Source organism: Rana temporaria, chromosome 4 (assembly GCF_905171775.1).
Source record: "Rana temporaria chromosome 4, aRanTem1.1, whole genome shotgun sequence".
Taxonomy (NCBI): Eukaryota; Metazoa; Chordata; class Amphibia; order Anura; family Ranidae; genus Rana; species Rana temporaria.
The window spans coordinates 466,099,536-466,118,122 of NC_053492.1; the positions used below are offsets into that span (position 1 = coordinate 466,099,536).

The window sequence follows — 18,587 nt, forward strand, 5'->3', positions numbered from 1 at the left end:
TTTACTTATAGTATACACCCACACCAGTCCCTGCCCTCAAGGAACTTACAATCTAAGGTAAAATGGACTAATCTATGAAGTTGGAACCAGGAAGAAGCAATTGTGTAAACTATAAAATTGGAAACAGGAAGAAGCAATTGTGTAAATTTTGACATTGGAACCAGGAAGAAGCAATTGTGTAAATCGTGTAAGCTGAGAAATTGGAACCAGGAAGAAGCAATTGTGTAAATTTTGACATTGGAACCAGGAAGAAGCAATTGTGTAAATTGTGTAAGCTGAGAAATTGGAAACAGGAAGAAGCAATTGTGTAAATTTTGACATTGGAACCAGGAAGAAGCAATTGTGTAAATTGTGTAAGCTGAGAAATTGGATACAGGAAGAAGCAATTGGGTAAACTATGAAATCGGGAAACAAAAAGAAACAAGTGTGTAAATTTTGACATTGGAACCAGGAAGAAGCAATTGTGTAAACTTGTGTAAACTATGAAATTGGAACCAGGAAGAAGCAATTGTGTAAACTATGAAATCGGAACCAGAAAGAAACATGGGCCAGATCCTCAGAGCGAGTACGCCGGCGTATCTACTGATACGCCGGCGTACTTTCAAATGACCCGCGTCGTATCTTTAGTTTGAATCCTCAAACCAAGATACAACGGCATCTGGGTTCGATCCGACAGGCATACGGCTTCGTACGCCTTCGGATCGTAGATGCAATACTTCGGCGTCCGCTGGGTGGAGTTCTCATCGTTTTCCGCGTTGGGTATGCAAATTAGCTATTTCCGTCGATCCACGAACGTACGCGCGACTGTCGCATTCTCTTACGTCGTCTCTAGTCTGCTTTTTCCGGCGTATAGTTAAAGCTGGTATTTTGTGGCGTATAGTTAGAATTGCCATGTTAAGTATGGCCGTCGTTCCCGCGTCGACATTTGAATTTTTTTTTTTTTTGCGTAAGTCGTCCGTGAATCGGAATGTACGTAAGTCCCGTCTAAGTTAAAAAAATGACGTCCTAGCGACGTCATTTAGCACAATGTACGGCGGGAAATTTCGGGACAGTGCATGCGCAGTTCATTCGGCGCGGGGACGCGCTTCATTTAAATGAAACACGCCCCCTACCCGCCCCCTACCCTGGCGCGAAATCGTTGAGGATTCAAAATTCCGCCAGGTAAGGTACGGCGGCGTAGTGTATCTCTGATACGCTGCACGGATCTAATTCTATGTGGATCTGCCCCCAAGTGTGTACATTTTGACATTGAAACCAGGAAGAAGCAATTGTGTAAACTTCAACATTGGAACCAGGAAAAAGCAATTGTGTAAACTTCAACATTGGAACCAGGAAGAAGCAATTGTGTAAATTGTATAAACTGAAGTCTCGAAGAAGCAATTGTGTAGACTACAAAATTGGAAACAGGAAGAAACAATTGTGTAAATTGTGTAAACTATGAAGTTGGAACCAGGGTGAAGCAATTGTGTAGACTATAAAATTGGAAACAGGAAGAAGCAATTGTGTAAATTTCGTAAACTATGAAATTGGAAACAGGAAGAAGCAATTGTATAATCTATGAAATCGGAACCAGAAAGAAGCAATTGTGTAAAATTTGACATTGGAACCAGGAAGAAGCAATTGTATAAACCTCGACATTAGAACCCGGAAGAAGCAATTGTGTAAATTGTGTAAACTGAAGTCTCGAAGAAGCAATTGTGTAACTTGTGTACACTATGAAATTGTAAACAGGAAGAAGCAATTGTGTAAACTTGTGTACACTATGAAATTGGAACCAGGAAGAAGCAATTGTGTAAATTGTGTAAACTATGAAATTGGAACCAGGAAGAAGCAATTGTGTAAACTATGAAATCGGAACCAGAAAGAAACATGGGCCAGATCCTCAGAGCGAGTACGCCGGCGTATCTACTGATACGCCGGCGTACTTTCAAATGACCCGCGTCGTATCTTTAGTTTGAATCCTCAAACCAAGATACAACGGCATCTGGGTTCGATCCGACAGGCATACGGCTTCGTACGCCTTCGGATCGTAGATGCAATACTTCGGCGTCCGCTGGGTGGAGTTCTCATCGTTTTCCGCGTTGGGTATGCAAATTAGCTATTTCCGTCGATCCACGAACGTACGCGCGGCTGTCGCATTCTCTTACGTCGTCTCTAGTCTGCTTTTTCCGGCGTATAGTTAAAGCTGGTATTTTGTGGCGTATAGTTAGAATTGCCATGTTAAGTATGGCCGTCGTTCCCGCGTCGACATTTGAATTTTTTTTTTTTTGCGTAAGTCGTCCATGAATCGGAATGTACGTAAGTCCCGTCTAAGTTAAAAAAATGACGTCCTAGCGACGTCATTTAGCACAATGTACGGCGGGAAATTTCGGGACAGTGCATGCGCAGTTCATTCGGCGCGGGGACGCGCTTCATTTAAATGAAACACGCCCCCTACCCGCCCCCTACCCTGGCGCGAAATCGTTGAGGATTCAAAATTCCGCCAGGTAAGGTACGGCGGCGTAGTGTATCTCTGATACGCTGCACGGATCTAATTCTATGTGGATCTGCCCCCAAGTGTGTACATTTTGACATTGAAACCAGGAAGAAGCAATTGTGTAAACTTCAACATTGGAACCAGGAAAAAGCAATTGTGTAAACTTCAACATTGGAACCAGGAAGAAGCAATTGTGTAAATTGTATAAACTGAAGTCTCGAAGAAGCAATTGTGTAGACTACAAAATTGGAAACAGGAAGAAACAATTGTGTAAATTGTGTAAACTATGAAGTTGGAACCAGGGTGAAGCAATTGTGTAGACTATAAAATTGGAAACAGGAAGAAGCAATTGTGTAAATTTCGTAAACTATGAAATTGGAAACAGGAAGAAGCAATTGTATAATCTATGAAATCGGAACCAGAAAGAAGCAATTGTGTAAAATTTGACATTGGAACCAGGAAGAAGCAATTGTATAAACCTCGACATTGGAACCCGGAAGAAGCAATTGTGTAAATTGTGTAAACTGAAGTCTCGAAGAAGCAATTGTGTAACTTGTGTACACTATGAAATTGTAAACAGGAAGAAGCAATTGTGTAAACTATAAAATTGGAAACAGGAAGAAGCGATTGTGTAAATTTTGACGTTGGTACAAGGAAGAAGCAATTGTGTAAATTGTGTAAACTGAAGGCTCGAAGAAGCAATTGTGTAACTTGTGTACACTATGAAATTGTAACCAGGAAGAAGCAATTGTGTAAACTATAAAATTGGAAACAGGAAGAAGCAATTGTGTACATTTCGACATTGGAACCAGGAAGAGGCAATTGTGTAAACTTTGACATTAGAACCAGGAAGAAGTAATTGTGTAAACTGAAGTCACAAAGAAGCAATTGTGTAACTCGTGTACACTATGAAATTGGAACCAGGAAATAGCAATTGTGTAAACTATGGAATTGGAACCAGGAAGACTAAGCAATTGTGTAAATTGTGTAAAATATGTCTGTAAGTGCATTAGGAACTATGGATTCCTTTTTTTCTTTTTTACATCCCTGGATCTGCACCAGCTATATAGTATAATTTCTTCTCGTGGAAGTAAGCTTTCATCCCCAAATGTTCATTAGCATTGTGTACAGACCCAGTGAAGCAGGAAGAGTTGATTTGCCATGTGGGAGATGTTGTCCAGCAACAGCTACTTATAACAGACTGCCTTCCTGGAGTTTTTTTTTTTCAACTGATATCTCAATTAAATATGTTGGAGGCTCGTTGAATTACAAAATACATGTCATTGAAACCCAAAAGACGAAATACTGCATCTCCCCACTAGAATTTCCAGTTAAGCACGCATTTTTTTGAAAGCAGGCTTTTTCAACCTTTTTTTGTTTACCTTGAAGCATGGGCTTCCCCAGAACTTTTTTCAGCTGGGAGGGGGTAATTTTAAGGTCACCCGTGCAATATAGAAAGGTGTACATTCTCTAGGCTATATTTGTATGGTCATTACTGTTACATTCAATTACATGCGATCCACAGCCCATCCTTTAGCCTGTAGTCCGTTTGCCACTGACTTATGAGGAATTGATCCATGTATCCTGCCTGCAGGCTTTCTATGCTGTGAATTCTGCTTAACCACTTAACGACCGCCGCACGCCGATATACGTCGGCAGAATGGCACGGCTGGGCAGATCGACGTACCGGCAGCACGCCGTTTACATCTACCCAGCCCTGGGTCGCGGGCGCGCATCCGTGACCCGGTCCGAAGCTCCGGGACCACGAGACCCGCGGACCCGATCGCCGCTGGGGTCCCGCGATCGGTCCCCGGAACTGAAGAACGGGGAGAGCCGCGTGTAAACACGGCTTCCCCGTGCTTCACTGTGGCGGCTGCATCGATCGTGTCATCCCCTTTATAGGGAGACACAATCGATGACGTCACTTCTACAGCCACACCCCCCTACAGTTGTAAACACACACTAGGTAAACAATAACTCCTTCAGCGCCCCCTGTGGTTAACTCCCAAACTGCAACTGTCATTTTCACAATAAACAATGCAATTTAAATGCATTTTTTGCTGTGAAAATGACAATGGTCCCAAAAATGTGTCAAAATTGTCCGAAGTGTCCGACATAATGTCGCAGTCACGAAAAAAATTGCTGATCACCGCCATTAGTAGTAATCGCTTATTGCGATTTTTTTTTTACCAAAAAATAGGTAGAAGAATACGTATCGGCCTAAACTGAGGAAAAATTTTTTTTTATATATTTTTGGGTGATATATTAATTATAGAAAAAAGTAAAAAATATTGAATTTTTTTTCAAAATTGTCGCTCTATTTTTGTTTATAGCGCAAAAAATAAAAACCGCAGAGGTGATCAAATACCACCAAAAGAAAGCTCTATTTGTGGGGAAAAAAGGACGCCAATTTTGTTTGGGAGCCACATCGCACGACCGCGCAATTGTCTGTTAAAGTGACGCAGTGCCGAATCGTAAAACCTGGCCTGGGCATTTAGCTGCCTAAAGGTCCGGGGCTTAAGTGGTTAATCTGACCACCTGGTAACACAGGGGTCCATGATTGGAGGTGAGAGTAGCCATTCTTACTGGTGGAGGGATCACTTTGAGTTTAGATTTTAATAATTGCCTGGTGAAGATTCCTGCAATCTGACTTTCTTTAGCACATGTTTTGGAATTCGTTTCACATATTTTGGACTTTATATATAATTTCACTTGTATATAATTTATTTATTTAATCTTATATATATATATATATATATATATATATATATATATATATATTTATATATATTCTTATTGAATTTTGTGCTGCACTATTTTTCTCTTTATATTATATTTATATGGGCATGGTACGCCTGGCCTAGTAATTTCCAATACAAAGTGACGCTGAATTATCTCTTATATAACATACATCCTTCCAGTGGAAATATATATGTGTTATATATGAGATAATTCAGCTTCACTTTGTATTGGAAGTTACTCAGGCCAGGCGTACCATGCCCATATAAATATAGCCTAGAGAATGCACATCTTTTTATTTTGCAATGTATTGCAATACATCTGTTGTGGTCATATTTTGATCTTGATAAAAACAGCCTATACAGCACTTGCCTCTCTGACTTACGGCGGCGTATCGTAACGATACGCCGGCTGAAACATATGCCGCCCTACGTGAATCCAGCTATGACTGTGTTATTTTCATTAAAAAAATGTAGCAGAATACCTACGAAGAACAAGCAAAATCTTATAAACAAAACCAAGGAAAAACTTGTTTTTTCAAAATTTTCTGGATTTTTTTTTGTTTATTTAGCGGTGGTGGTTTATTACCATAAAAAAAAGCTCTATTTGTGTGGAAAAAAAGGATAAAAATCTCATTTGGGTACAGTGTTGCATGACCGCGCAATTGTCATTCAAAGTGTGACAGCGCTGAAAGCTGAATATTGGTCTGGGCAGGACGGGGGGTGAAAGTGTTCGGTATTGAAGTGGTTAAGAACATTTGTCATTTTATCTTTGTAACTAATTGATGAATCGCTGAATTAGTTACGTCTAAACAGAGCTCTCTTTTAGTTTCAGTCCATGGCAGTCATTGCACCTTTTTAGTGGCAATATTAAGACAATGTTATGATACTGGCAGGGGTAGCAAGACTACGTTGTATCGCCCCGACTTTCTAATCTTGTTTCTATTGAGGTGTTAAATCCACAAGGGGGGTCTTTCATTTCAGTTCGCCAGCTCAGAGAACGCAGAGAGGTAATTCAATCATTGGCTAGTTGTGACTTGCCCGCGCCCAATGCAGAAAGACTCCACTGGTTCAAATACAAAACAAATAACTTTCCCGGATCTCACGGTAATTGCTGTGCAAATATACTGACGCCTTTATTTATTTTTTTGCTTACCTTTTCCATCTCCACCAAGTTCCTGTATGTTGTGGACACGTCAAACTATACATAAAACCGGTCTTGCTGCTAGGTAATGGAGTTCTGCTATGTTCAGCGATGACAAAGGTTGTGATGATGATCTCTTTGAAAGATTGTCGCTCTTCTGTGTACTTTTTGTTCCTTTTTTGGGATAATCAAAAGTTTGAATGGATAAAATAATTGGAATGCTCAAAGCAGCTGCAATGGCCAGACTTGTTTCCACTCATCGGTAATTGGTACTAATTTAGGAAAGTTATATAAGATGGAATGAAAGGCTCACGACGGATTGTTTGGATTAATCATCCAGGATAGATGGGTACATAGGTGGGTGATATATGGGTTTATAATGTACATTGGAGTGATACAGTGATAGAGATTTAGTGCCATAGGACAGGGTAGTACATTGATTGAGGAGAGACTGGGTTAGTGATATAGGATGGAGTAATGGAGGAGGGTCTGTGTTGGAGATGTAGGATGGAGTAATGGTGGAGGGTCTGTGTTAGTGATGAAGGATGGGGTAATGGAGGAGGGTCTGTGTTGGAGATGTAGGATGAAGTAATGGAGGAGGGTCTGTGTTGGTGATGTAGGATGGAGTAATGCAAGAGGGTCTGTGTTGGTGATGTAGGATGGAGTAATGCAAGAGGGTCTGTGTTAGTTATGTATGATGGAGTAATGGAGGAGGGTCTGTGTTAGTAATGTAGGATGGAGTAATGCAGGAGGGTCTGTGTTGGTTATGTAGGATGGAGTAATGGCGGAGGGTCTGTGTTGGTTATGTAGGATGGAGTAATGGAGGAGGGTCTGTGTTAGTTTTGTAGGATGGAGTAATGGAGGAGGGTCTGTGTTGGTGTTGTAGGATGGAGTAATGGAGGAGGGTCTGTGTTAGTAATGTAGGATGGAGTAATGCAGGAGGGTCTGTGTTGGTTATGTAGGATGGAGTAATGGAGGAGGGTCTGTGTTGGTTATGTAGGATGGAGTAATGGAGGAGGGTCTATGTTAGTAATGTAGGATGGAGTAATGCAGGAGGGTCTGTGTTAGTGATGTAGGATGGAGTAATGGAGGAGGATCTGTGTTGGAGATGTAGGATGGAGTAATGGAGGAGGGTCTGTGTTAGTTTTGTAGGATGGAGTAATGGAGGAGGGTCTGTGTTGGTGTTGTAGGATGCAGTAATGGAGGAGGGTCTGTGTTAGTTTTGTAGGATGCAGTAATGGAGGAGGGTCTGTGTTGGAGATGTAGGATGGAGTAATGGAGGAGGGTCTGTGTTAGTTTTGTAGGATGGAGTAATGGAGGAGGGTCTGTGTTGGTGTTGTAGGATGCAGTAATGGAGGAGGGTCTGTGTTAGTTTTGTAGGATGGAGTAATGGAGGAGGGTCTGTGTTGGAGATGTAGGATGGAGTAATGGAGGAGGGTCTGTGTTGGAGATGTAGGATGAAGTAATGGAGGAGGGTCTGTGTTGGAGATGTAGGATGGAGTAATGGAGGAGGGTCTGTGTTGGTGTTGTAGGATGGAGTAATGGAGGAGGGTCTGTGTTGGAGATGTAGGATGGAGTAATGGAGGAGGGTCTGTGTTGGAGATGTAGGATGAAGTAATGGAGGAGGGTCTGTGTTGGAGATGTAGGATGGAGTAATGGAGGAGGGTCTGTGTTAGTGATGCAGGATGAAGTAATGGAGGAGGGTCTGTGTTGGCCAAAAGTGTACACACGACGGGGTTTCTCGTCAGAATACGGCTCCGATCGAGTTTCTGGCTGAATTCTGCCGAGAAACTCGGTCGTGTGTACGGGGCCTTAGGGGCCAAAATGACTATTGCCTGGGTTTGGAAATCTCCTACAGTTTCCTACCGCTTGGCCAAACCAAAAATCTCCTGGATAATGTCCCAGGAAAAAAATTCCAACACCATACTGGACACGGTTGACAAATTCAAACTCACCTGGGAACCTTGGGGTTTCTCCTTGACTCTGGTATGGAGGCCCCAGGGCACTTACCTAATTGACGCCATGGCCAAGCTCCCCTTTTCCCCAGCCACCTGTGAAATTCTCTCTCTCTCTCATTCTTATCCTCCTCACCAGTGCACCCCACCCTTGTCTTCAACCTCTCCTGTCCTCTTCCTCCTCATTTTGAAACTTTCCCTGCACTCGGTGCAGGCATGAACCTCTGCGGGCCTACACTATGTATTCTCTCGACTAGGGTTCTCATTGTTATACCTACGAGTTAGCCTATATGAGCCAAGGTGGGATAGAGTTCTTATTCTTCACCTGGGCTCAGAGCTCAAATGGTTTCTAAGCTCTTAGTACTATTAGCCCAGAGCTTAGTTTTATAAGTGCCTGACTCTTTGGCCACATTTCTGCTATTTTTGATGCTCTGAATCTTGCAGATACCTCAGGTGGACTAACCTGAAATGGCCTGGAGGGCCGGATTCGGACCGTGGGCCTTGTGTTTGACATCTATGCTCTATGGGTTGACCTTGTGCTTCTCTTTGGGACTCTCTCAGGAAGTGGGTTGCCGCCTTCTTGGTCCTGTCAATGCCTGAGGTTCTCCACCCCCTCCACTACCCATGTGCCCCTCCTGCCCCCCCCTTTTTTACTTATTCCTTCTCTCTTACATTCTACTTCTATATGTACTCCCATGATGTTGCTAAGTAGGGCATGTGATGTGCTCTTTCTTTTTGCTACCTTGCTGCTAGGAGCACTTACTATGTTTTTGCAGAAAGGTGTTAAGTTTGTTCTTCTTTTGTGTGTCTTTGAATAGCATGTGTTAATGCTCCTAGTCTATGTTTCCTATACCTTTGAGACTAGGACCGTCTTCCTATCTTACATTAATACTCATATTCTTTAGGCTATTGTTTGTACTGCTGTTATGTATTGCCTAAATGTGTGGAACCAGATTCTAAGTGCTCTGTTTGCCTTGTCCGCACCCTTTGAGTACACTTCATACTTTGTCTAAGTGGACTGTTATATTTGCAAAAAATCGAATAAAACAAATTCACCACTTCAATACAGGGCACTTATACGCCTTCCTGCCTCCAATTCTCAGCTTTCAGCGCTCTTATATTTTGAATGACAAAATTTCGCCACAAATAGAGCTTTCTTTTGGTGGTATTTGATCACCTCTGGGGTTTTTAGTTTTTCCCATACAAATAAAAAAACATTTTGAAAAAAAAAAACGTTTTTCTTTATTTGTTACAAAACTTTGTAAATAAGTAAGTTTTCTCCTTCACTCATGGGCACTGATGAGGCTGCACTGATTGGCACTAATAAGGTGGCACTTTTTTGCAGCATTGATAGGCACTGATAGGTGGCACTGATAAGCAGCACTGTTGGGCACTAATAGGTGGCACTGGTATACAGCACTAATGGGCACTGATAGGCACTCATAGGCAGCACAGATGGGAACTCATATGTGGCACTGATGGGCACTCATAGGTGGCACTGATAGCAGGGAGCGCGATCACTGCTTACCCTGCTGGACGTCATATGACGCCCAGTCAGGATAACTGAACCACTTCCGGTCTACATTCTGCTATAGGCCGGGCGGGAAGTGGTTAAACATCAAAAAGTGATGGAGGATGGTCCATTCTTGCCCGTGTACATACGGGCAAGAATCTCGTCAGGAAAAAAAACGTTGTTTTTCCCGACGAGATTCTTGGCAAGAATCTCTTGCCGCCCCAGTGTGCACACAGACCTTTTAAAAGAACTGCGTTTTTTTTGAAAGTCAAGAACGTGATGACGTCATCGCGTACGACGAGCATGGGCTCATCACATTCGATGCCGTCGCCGCCACCTTACCTATGCTTTGGAAGCTCCCGCCCATTCGTCAAAGTCATTTCAAGCATGCACAGGTTTCCACGGCGACAGGTAAGTATACACACTCTCGAGTTTCTCGTCGGGGAAACAGGCCGACAAGAATCTCGACGAGAAAATAGAGAGCAGGATCTCTATTTTTCTCGTTGAGATTCTGGCCAGATTTCCAGACGAAAAACCTGAAAGCCTCGTACACACGCTCGGTTTACTCAGCAATTTTCTTGCTGGCTCTTGCCGAGAAAACCGAGCGTGTGTACGAGGCTTGAGTCTATAATGAAGGATGGAGTAGTGCGGTGATGGAGGATGATTTGAGTCTATAATGAAGGATGGAGTAGTGCGGTGACGGAGGATGATTTGAGTTGATAATGAAGGAGGGAGTAGTGCAGTGATGGAGGATGGTTTGAGTTTATAATGAAGGACGGAGTAGTGCGGTGACGGAGGACGGTTTGAGTTGATAATGAAGGACGGAGTAGTGCAGTGATGGAGGATGGTTTGAGTCTATAATGAAGGACGGAGTAGTACAGTGACGGAGGATGATTTGAGTTGATAATGAAGGATGGAGTAGTGCGGTGATGGAGGATGATTTGAGTCTATAATGAAGGACGGAGTAGTGCGGTGATGGAGGATGATTTGAGTCTATAATGAAGGACGGAGTAGTGCGGTGATGGAGGATGATTTGAGTCTATAATGAAGGATGGAGTAGTGCGGTGATGGAGGATGATTTGAGCCTATAATGAAGGATGGAGTAGTGCGGTGATGGAGGATGATTTGAGTTGATAATGAAGGATGGAGTAGTGCGGTGATGGAGGATGATTTGAGTCTATAATGAAGGACGGAGTAGTGCGGTGATGGAGGATGATTTGAGTTGATAATGAAGGACGGAGTAGTGCGGTGACGGAGGATGATTTGAGTCTATAATGAAGGATGAAGTAGAAAATTGATGGAGGATGGTTTGAGTTGATAATGAAGGACGGAGTAGTGCGGTGATGGAGGATGATTTGAGTTGATAATGAAGGACGGAGTAGTGCGGTGATGGAGGATGATTTGAGTTGATAATGAAGGACGGAGTAGTACAGTGACGGAGGATGATTTGAGTTGATAATGAAGGATGGAGTAGTGCGGTGACGGAGGATGGTTTGAGTTGATAATGAAGGACGGAGTAGTGTGGTGACGGAGGATGGTTTGAGTTGATAATGAAGGACGGAGTAGTGTGGTGACGGAGGATGGTTTGAGTTGATAATGAAGGATGGAGTAGTGCGGTGATGGAGGATGATTTGAGTCTATAATGAAGGACGGAGTAGTGCAGTGATGGAGGATGATTTGAGTTGATAATGAAGGACGGAGTAGTGCGGTGACGGAGGATGGTTTGAGTTGATAATGAAGGACGGAGTAGTGTGGTGACGGAGGATGGTTTGAGTTGATAATGAAGGACGGAGTAGTGTGGTGACGGAGGATGGTTTGAGTTGATAATGAAGGATGGAGTAGTGCGGTGATGGAGGATGATTTGAGTCTATAATGAAGGACGGAGTAGTGCAGTGATGGAGGATGATTTGAGTTGATAATGAAGGACGGAGTAGTGCAGTGATGGAGGATGATTTGAGTCTATAATGAAGGACGGAGTAGTGCAGTGATGGAGGATGATTTGAGTTGATAATGAAGGACGGAGTAGTACAGTGACGGAGGATGATTTGAGTTGATAATGAAGGATGGAGTAGTGTGGTGATGGAGGATGATTTGAGTCTATAATGAAGGACGGAGTAGTGCGGTGATGGAGGATGATTTGAGTCTATAATGAAGGACGGAGTAGTGCAGTGATGGAGGATGATTTGAGTTGATAATGAAGGACGGAGTAGTGCAGTGATGGAGGATGATTTGAGTTGATAATGAAGGACGGAGTAGTACAGTGACGGAGGATGATTTGAGTTGATAATGAAGGATGGAGTAGTGCGGTGATGGAGGATGATTTGAGTCTATAATGAAGGACGGAGTAGTGCAGTGATGGAGGATGATTTGAGTTGATAATGAAGGACGGAGTAGTACAGTGACGGAGGATGATTTGAGTTGATAATGAAGGATGGAGTAGTGCGGTGATGGAGGATGATTTGAGTCTATAATGAAGGACGGAGTAGTGCGGTGATGGAGGATGGTTTTAGTTGATAATGAAGGACGGAGTAGTGCGGTGATGGAGGATGGTTTTAGTTGATAATGAAGGACGGAGTAGTGCGGTGATGGAGGATGGTTTGAGTTTATAATGAAGGAGGGAGTTGTATTGTATGTTTTTCACTCAGCGTTTGTAAAGGCAAATGAGCGAATGTCATCTTTAACCACTTGACCACCAGGCACGTAAACCCCCTTAAAGCGGGGGTTCACCCTATAAAATAAAAAAATATTTTTTTTTTCTTCTAGCCTAAAATTCGGCATTGTAGCGCGAGCTACAGTATGCCGGTCTTAATTTTTTTATCGCCGTACTCACAGTGTAATCGTACATAGTAGATTCCGACTGCCCACGGGGAATGGGCGTTCCAATCCAGACGGAAGGTGATTGACGGCCGGCTCTGGCGCGTCACGCTTCTCCGGAAATAGCCGAAATAGGCTTGGCTCTTCACGGCGCCTGCGCATAGTCTGTGCGCAGGCGCCGTGAAGAGCCGAGACCTACTCCGGCTGTCTTCGGGGAGCGTGACGCGCCAGAGCCGGCCGTCAATCACCCTCCCTCTTGAAAGGAACGCCCATTCCCCGCGGGCAGTCAGAATCTACTATGTACGATTACACTGTGAGTACGGCGATAAAAAAATTAAGACCGGCATACTGTAGCTCGCGCTACAATGCCGAATTGTATGCTAAAATGTTGTTCTGCAGGGTGAACCACCGCTTTAATAACCAGACCAATTTTCAGCTTTCGGTGCTCTCACAATTTGAATGACAATTACTTAGTCATACAACATTGTACCCAAATGAAATTTTCGTCCTTTTTTTCACACAAATAGAGCTTTCTTTTGGTGGTATTTAATTACCGTTGTTTTTTTTATTTTTTGCGCTATAAGAGAAAAAAAGACTGAAAATTCTGTAAAAAAAAAAGAATTTTTCTTTGTTTCTGTTTTTCTTCATTCTTTTGCATAAATGTGAAAGATGAAGTTACGCCGAGTAAATAGATACCCAACATGTCACCCTTCAACAGTGCACACGCTCGTGGAATGGCGCCAAACTTCGCTACTTAAAAATCCCCATAGGCGACGTTGCAGGGTATTGTGGGGTATTGCAGAGTATTGTGGGGTATTGCAGACTAGTGTGGGGTATTGCAGAGTATTGTGGGGTATTGCAGAGTATTGTGGGGGGTATTGCAGAGTATTGTGAGGTATTGCAGAGTATTGTGGGGTATTGAAGAGTATTGTGGGGTATTGCAGAGTATTGTGGGGTATTGCAGAGTAGTGTGGGGTATTGAAGAGTACTGTGGGGTATTGCAGAGTAGTCTTAGTATGGGGCAGGGATGGATGGCTGGATCTGTGACTGCATTTGTCACAGATCCAGCCCACAGCACTCGTGCTGCATCCGCTCTCTCCCCCCCTCTCCTCTCACACTGTACCGTTCGGTACAGAGAGGGGAGGGAGGAACCAGCGTCATCAATGTTTGTTTACAAATGATCGCTCCGTCATTGGATATCAGCGGCGATTTACCGTGATCCGTGATGCGCCGGGTCCGGAGGTCACTGACATTCCCGTGTGCGCGCCCCAGAGGGCGCGTGGGAGCGCGATTCTGGGAGGACGTCCATGGACGTCCTCCCAGAGTTAAGCAAACGCCTTGTAGACGAATATCGTCTATAGGGTGGTTATTAACTGGTTAAGGATGGAGATAAAACCTTTGTTAATGAAGATAAGAGGTCACATAAAGAAAAAATCTACTTCAGTGGTGGTGAATTTTCTTAAAATTATGGGCCTTAAGTACAGCCCCTGACATCACCAAAGGGCCACACATAATAATACTCAGTGAGTATTTGGTGTCAGGGACATCAGACATACAACAGGTAAAGGTTATGGGAAAGACACAGTAGATGGTCAGAGACTATGGGCATACTACAAAAGTTGGTCAGAAACTTCGGACATGTTACAGGGCATGGTCAGAGACTACGAATATGCTACAAAAGAATGTCAGAGACTGTACACATGCTTTAGGTGTTGTTGGAGCCTAGGGGCCCCCGAGGGTTTCACAAAAAATGCTTATGGAACGCAGGTTGGGCACCAGAGGTCTACCTGAAAAGTCCGTCTATCCACAGGTTCTTTTGCTTCCTCTGTCCCCATTGAGCATTTTGTAATCCACGACCTTTCCAAGTAAATTGTACAGAAAATGAAGGAGAGATGTCGCTAGTGAATCTTTTTTTGTTTTTGTTTTTTGATTGTATATCAACATTGTCATATTACTTAACACAATGTGTCCTTTTAATTTCAGGAAAGAATGGATTTCTTACCATGAGCTTTACAGAAAATCAGTGATCTGCATATTCAAGGTGAGTGGTTGGAATCTTTGACAAGGTGTTTTGCCTATTCTGCCGGCTTAAAGTTAACCTTCCTGTTCTTACCTTTCCCACATTTAACTACCCTGATCCCCAGCTTTGGGGTCCTGAAATTCCTGGGCAAATTATATTTTCAAATTCAGTATTTTCAAAATGTTCAAATGAAACTCTAATGGTTTGGGGTCAGTTGTATTACTTTTTGTTTGTACTTATAAATGGATTTTCACATTGTACAGTATATAAAATGCATGTGAAAATTTTATATAGGGTGCGCCTGATTCATTCTCCTCCTGTGTGTATAACTTTCAACTTAGGCTGTTGACCGTTGCAGGCAACAGGGCTTTCTTTTTACAACAAGGGAGCTAAGAGCAAAACATGTTGAAAAGATCAGAGAGCTCCACCTGCAGGCTGCATATAAGAATGCAAATTATTTATCTAACTACCACAAAAAATATAATGTGATTCTGAAGTGCTTCCCTTAAAAAATAAATAAATAAAAAAGTCTGAATAATGAGTTGTGGAAGGCAACTTGTGCCCCTTACCTGGAAGTTCTGTGTTTTTCCTTGGGCTTTGGTTCTGTAATGGGGTATTATGCAAGGCCAGTAAATGTAAGAACAGACACTTTACGGTTCCTACTATGTAAATTGAGGTTTAGTGAGAACAACCATCACTTTGAAGTTCAGCTCCTCCTTTCCAAAAACATTCATCTAGGAATTAAAATAAACAGCATTGTAAATAGTGCTAATTTTCTATTTGTTCCCTTATAGTTGTCATGACACCCAAAATATTTTCTGTGTCCCCTCGGAAGTGTTCATATCTTCTTGCTCTTCTTCTTTCTTCTTCTCCCTTCTTCTTTCTTCTTCTCCCTTCTTCTTTCTTCTTCTCCCTTCTTCTTTCTTCTTTTTTTCTCCCTTCTTTTTCTTGCTTCTACTTTCTTCTCCCTTCTTCTTTCTTCGTCTTCTTCTTTCTTTCTTCTCCCTTCTTTCTTCTACCTTGATCTTTCTTTCTTCTCCCTTCTTCTTCTTCTTTCATCTACCTTCTTCTTTCTTCTGTCTTTTTCTTTCTTCTTCCTTTCTTCCCCCTTGTTCTTTCTTCTCTCTTCTTCTTTCTTTCTTTCTTCCCCCTTGTTCTTTCTTCTCTCTTCTTCTTTCTTCTTCTTTCTTCTCTCCTTCTTTCTTCTTCTTCTTTCTTCTTCTTCTTTCTTCTGTCTTTTTCTTTCTTCTTCTTTCTTTCTTCCCCCTTCTTCTTTCTTTCTTCCCCCTTCTTCTTTCTTCTCTCCTCTTCTTTCTTTCTTCTCCTTTCTCTTCTTATCTCCTTCTTCCTTCTTCCTTTTCATTTTCTTCTTCTTCCTTCTTCTTTCATTACTTCGTTCTTCCTCCCTCTTATTCTTCCTTCCTCTTCTTCTTCTTCTTATTATTAATATTGTTATTCCTTCTTCCTTCCTCTTCTTTCTTTCTTCATTACTTCCTTCTTCCTCCCTCTTCTTCTTCCTTCGTCTTATTATGATTACTGTATTATTATTATTATTATTATTATTATTATTCCTTCTTCTTCTTCCTTCCCATTCTTTCTTCCTTCCTTCCTCTTCTTTTTCCTTTCTCGTCTTCTTTCTTCCTCTTCTTCCTTTCTCTTCGTCTTCTTCCTTCCTCTTCTTTCTTCCTTCATTACTTCCTTCTTTCTCCCTCTTCTTCATCCTTCCTATTCTTCTTCTTATTATTATTAATTTCTTCTTAATTTCTTCTTCTTCTTCTTATTATTATTATTATTCCTTCTTCTTCCTTCCTCTTCTTTCTTCCTTCCTTCCTTCCTCTTCTTCTTCCTTCCTCTTCTTCCTTCCTCTTCCTCTTCTTCCTTCCTCTTCGTCTTCTTCCTTCCTTTTCGTCTTCTTCCTTCCTCTTCGTCTTCTTCCTTCCTCTTTTTTTTTAATCTTTCTTCTTCTTTTTCCCAGTCCATTGATTTCCTCATCTCTGTTTTTTGGATGGCTCCAGGGTGCTACGTGCATGCTTCCTGGAGAGAGAATAATAAAAACCGCAGAGGTGATCAAAAACCACCAAAAGAAAGCTCTATTTGTGGGAAAAAAATGACGTCAATTTTGTTTGGGGGCCACGTCGCACCAGCGCGCAATTGTCAGTTAAGACGACGCAGTGCTGAATCACAAAAAGTGGTCCGGTCTTTGACCAGCAAAATGGTCTGGGGCTTAAGTGGTTAAATCACGTCAAAATTGCTGCAAAATCGCTCCCGACTTTGAGGTCACGGTAGTGTGAAAGGGACCTAAGAAAGACACTTGTCTTCTGTGTCCCGGATTCACCATTTTCCTCTTCCCTACTCCGGTCTATGTCACCATAGTTAGCTGTCAAGAAGAGCTCATTAGGTGTAATTCGCTCCTGCGGTACATCATTAGCCAGGATCTCAGGTTCTCATAAATCTATGACATTCAGAGAAGTTTATCTTGCAAAGAAATAAGTGTGTACACAGCAGATAACCTGATCCTTTCTGGCTTTCTAAAATTAGCAGGTTAAGAAAATGGGCAAACCCGACATACAGGTTTCGCTGGTAAATTGTGTGATCTAGGAATCTTCTCAAGTGCACGGAGAGTTATGTTTTTCGACAAGTAGAACAGGTTTCTCAAAGTGATTCGGCATGGCCTAAGACCGTGTCCTTGGCCCACACCATAAGGAATCATTTGCTGCCCTCAGGGTGCACGCTGGGGTCTCTCGTACTTTGGTCAAGCTTTATCTTATGCAGGTGAGTTAAAGTTGAACTTTAACCTCATCAGTTCAGTGTTTCTAGGCTGTGAAGTTTCTTTGAGGGCAAGGCAACTTTTCTTTTTTTCTGTTCTTCTTCTGTTCTTGACAGTCAATGGCCGCTGGGCAACTTCCAGGCTGCATGAAGTCCAGTATCTTCCAGCCCCTTGTTTTACACCCTGGCTATAATGGATACATGTCAAAACTGGCTTTACAAGTGGGCATTGCCCACAGCTGCCTGCCTGCTTATATAGCCCTACTTCCACTCCCTTTGAATGATAGGTAGGGCAGCCTGATGACTCCTCCCACTGACAACCGCAAGTGACAGATCCAAGAAGACATCATACAGTCAGGTCCATAAATATTGGGACATCAACACAATTCTAATCTTTTTGGCTCTATACACCACCACAATGGATTTGAAATGAAACGCATAAGATGAGCTTTAACTGCAGACTTTCAGCTTTAATTTGAGGGAATTTACATCCAAATCAGGTGAACAGTGTAGGAATTACAACAGTTTGTAGATGTGCCTCCCACTTTGTAAGGGACCAAAGGTAATGGGATAGATAAACAAACAAATCAAACTTTCACTTTTTAAAGTGGAGGTTCACCCTCAAAAAAAATTCCGACATCACATGGAGTCGAGCCATCCTACCGACAGAATGCCGGTGTTTTTTTTTTTTCTCGGCTAATACCTCGTTATCACAATTTTCACCCCCCGGCAATCCCGCGGGACTGGGCGTTCCCAAGCACTGCCTGTGATTGACAGGCTTCCGAACGGCGCATACTGCGCGTCACAGGTTACCGAAAAAACCCGAACGTCAGTGCGGCTCTATACGGCGCCTGCGCATCGACGTTCGGGTTCTGTCGGCAACCTGTGACGTGCAGTATGCGCCGTTCGGATGCCTGTCAATCACAGGCAGTGCTTGGGAACGCCCAGTCCCGCGGGATTGCCGGGGGGGTGAAAATTGTGATAACGAGGTATGTGCTGAGAAAAAAAAACACTGGCATTCTGTCGGTAGGATGGCTCGACTCCATGTGATGTCAGACATTTTTTTGAGGGTGAACCTCCACTTTAATACTTGGTTGCAAATCCTTTGCAGTCAATTACAGCCTGAAGTGTGGAACGCGATGACGTCACCAGGCGCTGGGT

General features: G+C 42.8%; 1 protein-coding gene across 3 annotated transcripts in view; it reads left to right on the top strand.

Annotated features, from left to right (window-relative positions):
- PLCB4 (phospholipase C beta 4) overlaps positions 1–18,587 on the top strand; it is a 477,241-nt gene that overhangs the window by 107,269 nt on the left and 351,385 nt on the right. For all 3 annotated transcript variants that reach the window (XM_040351702.1, XM_040351705.1, XM_040351703.1), the window contains exon 2: positions 14,624–14,681. The gene's annotated coding sequence lies outside the window, so the exon portion shown is untranslated. The remainder of the gene's footprint in view (positions 1–14,623; positions 14,682–18,587) is intronic.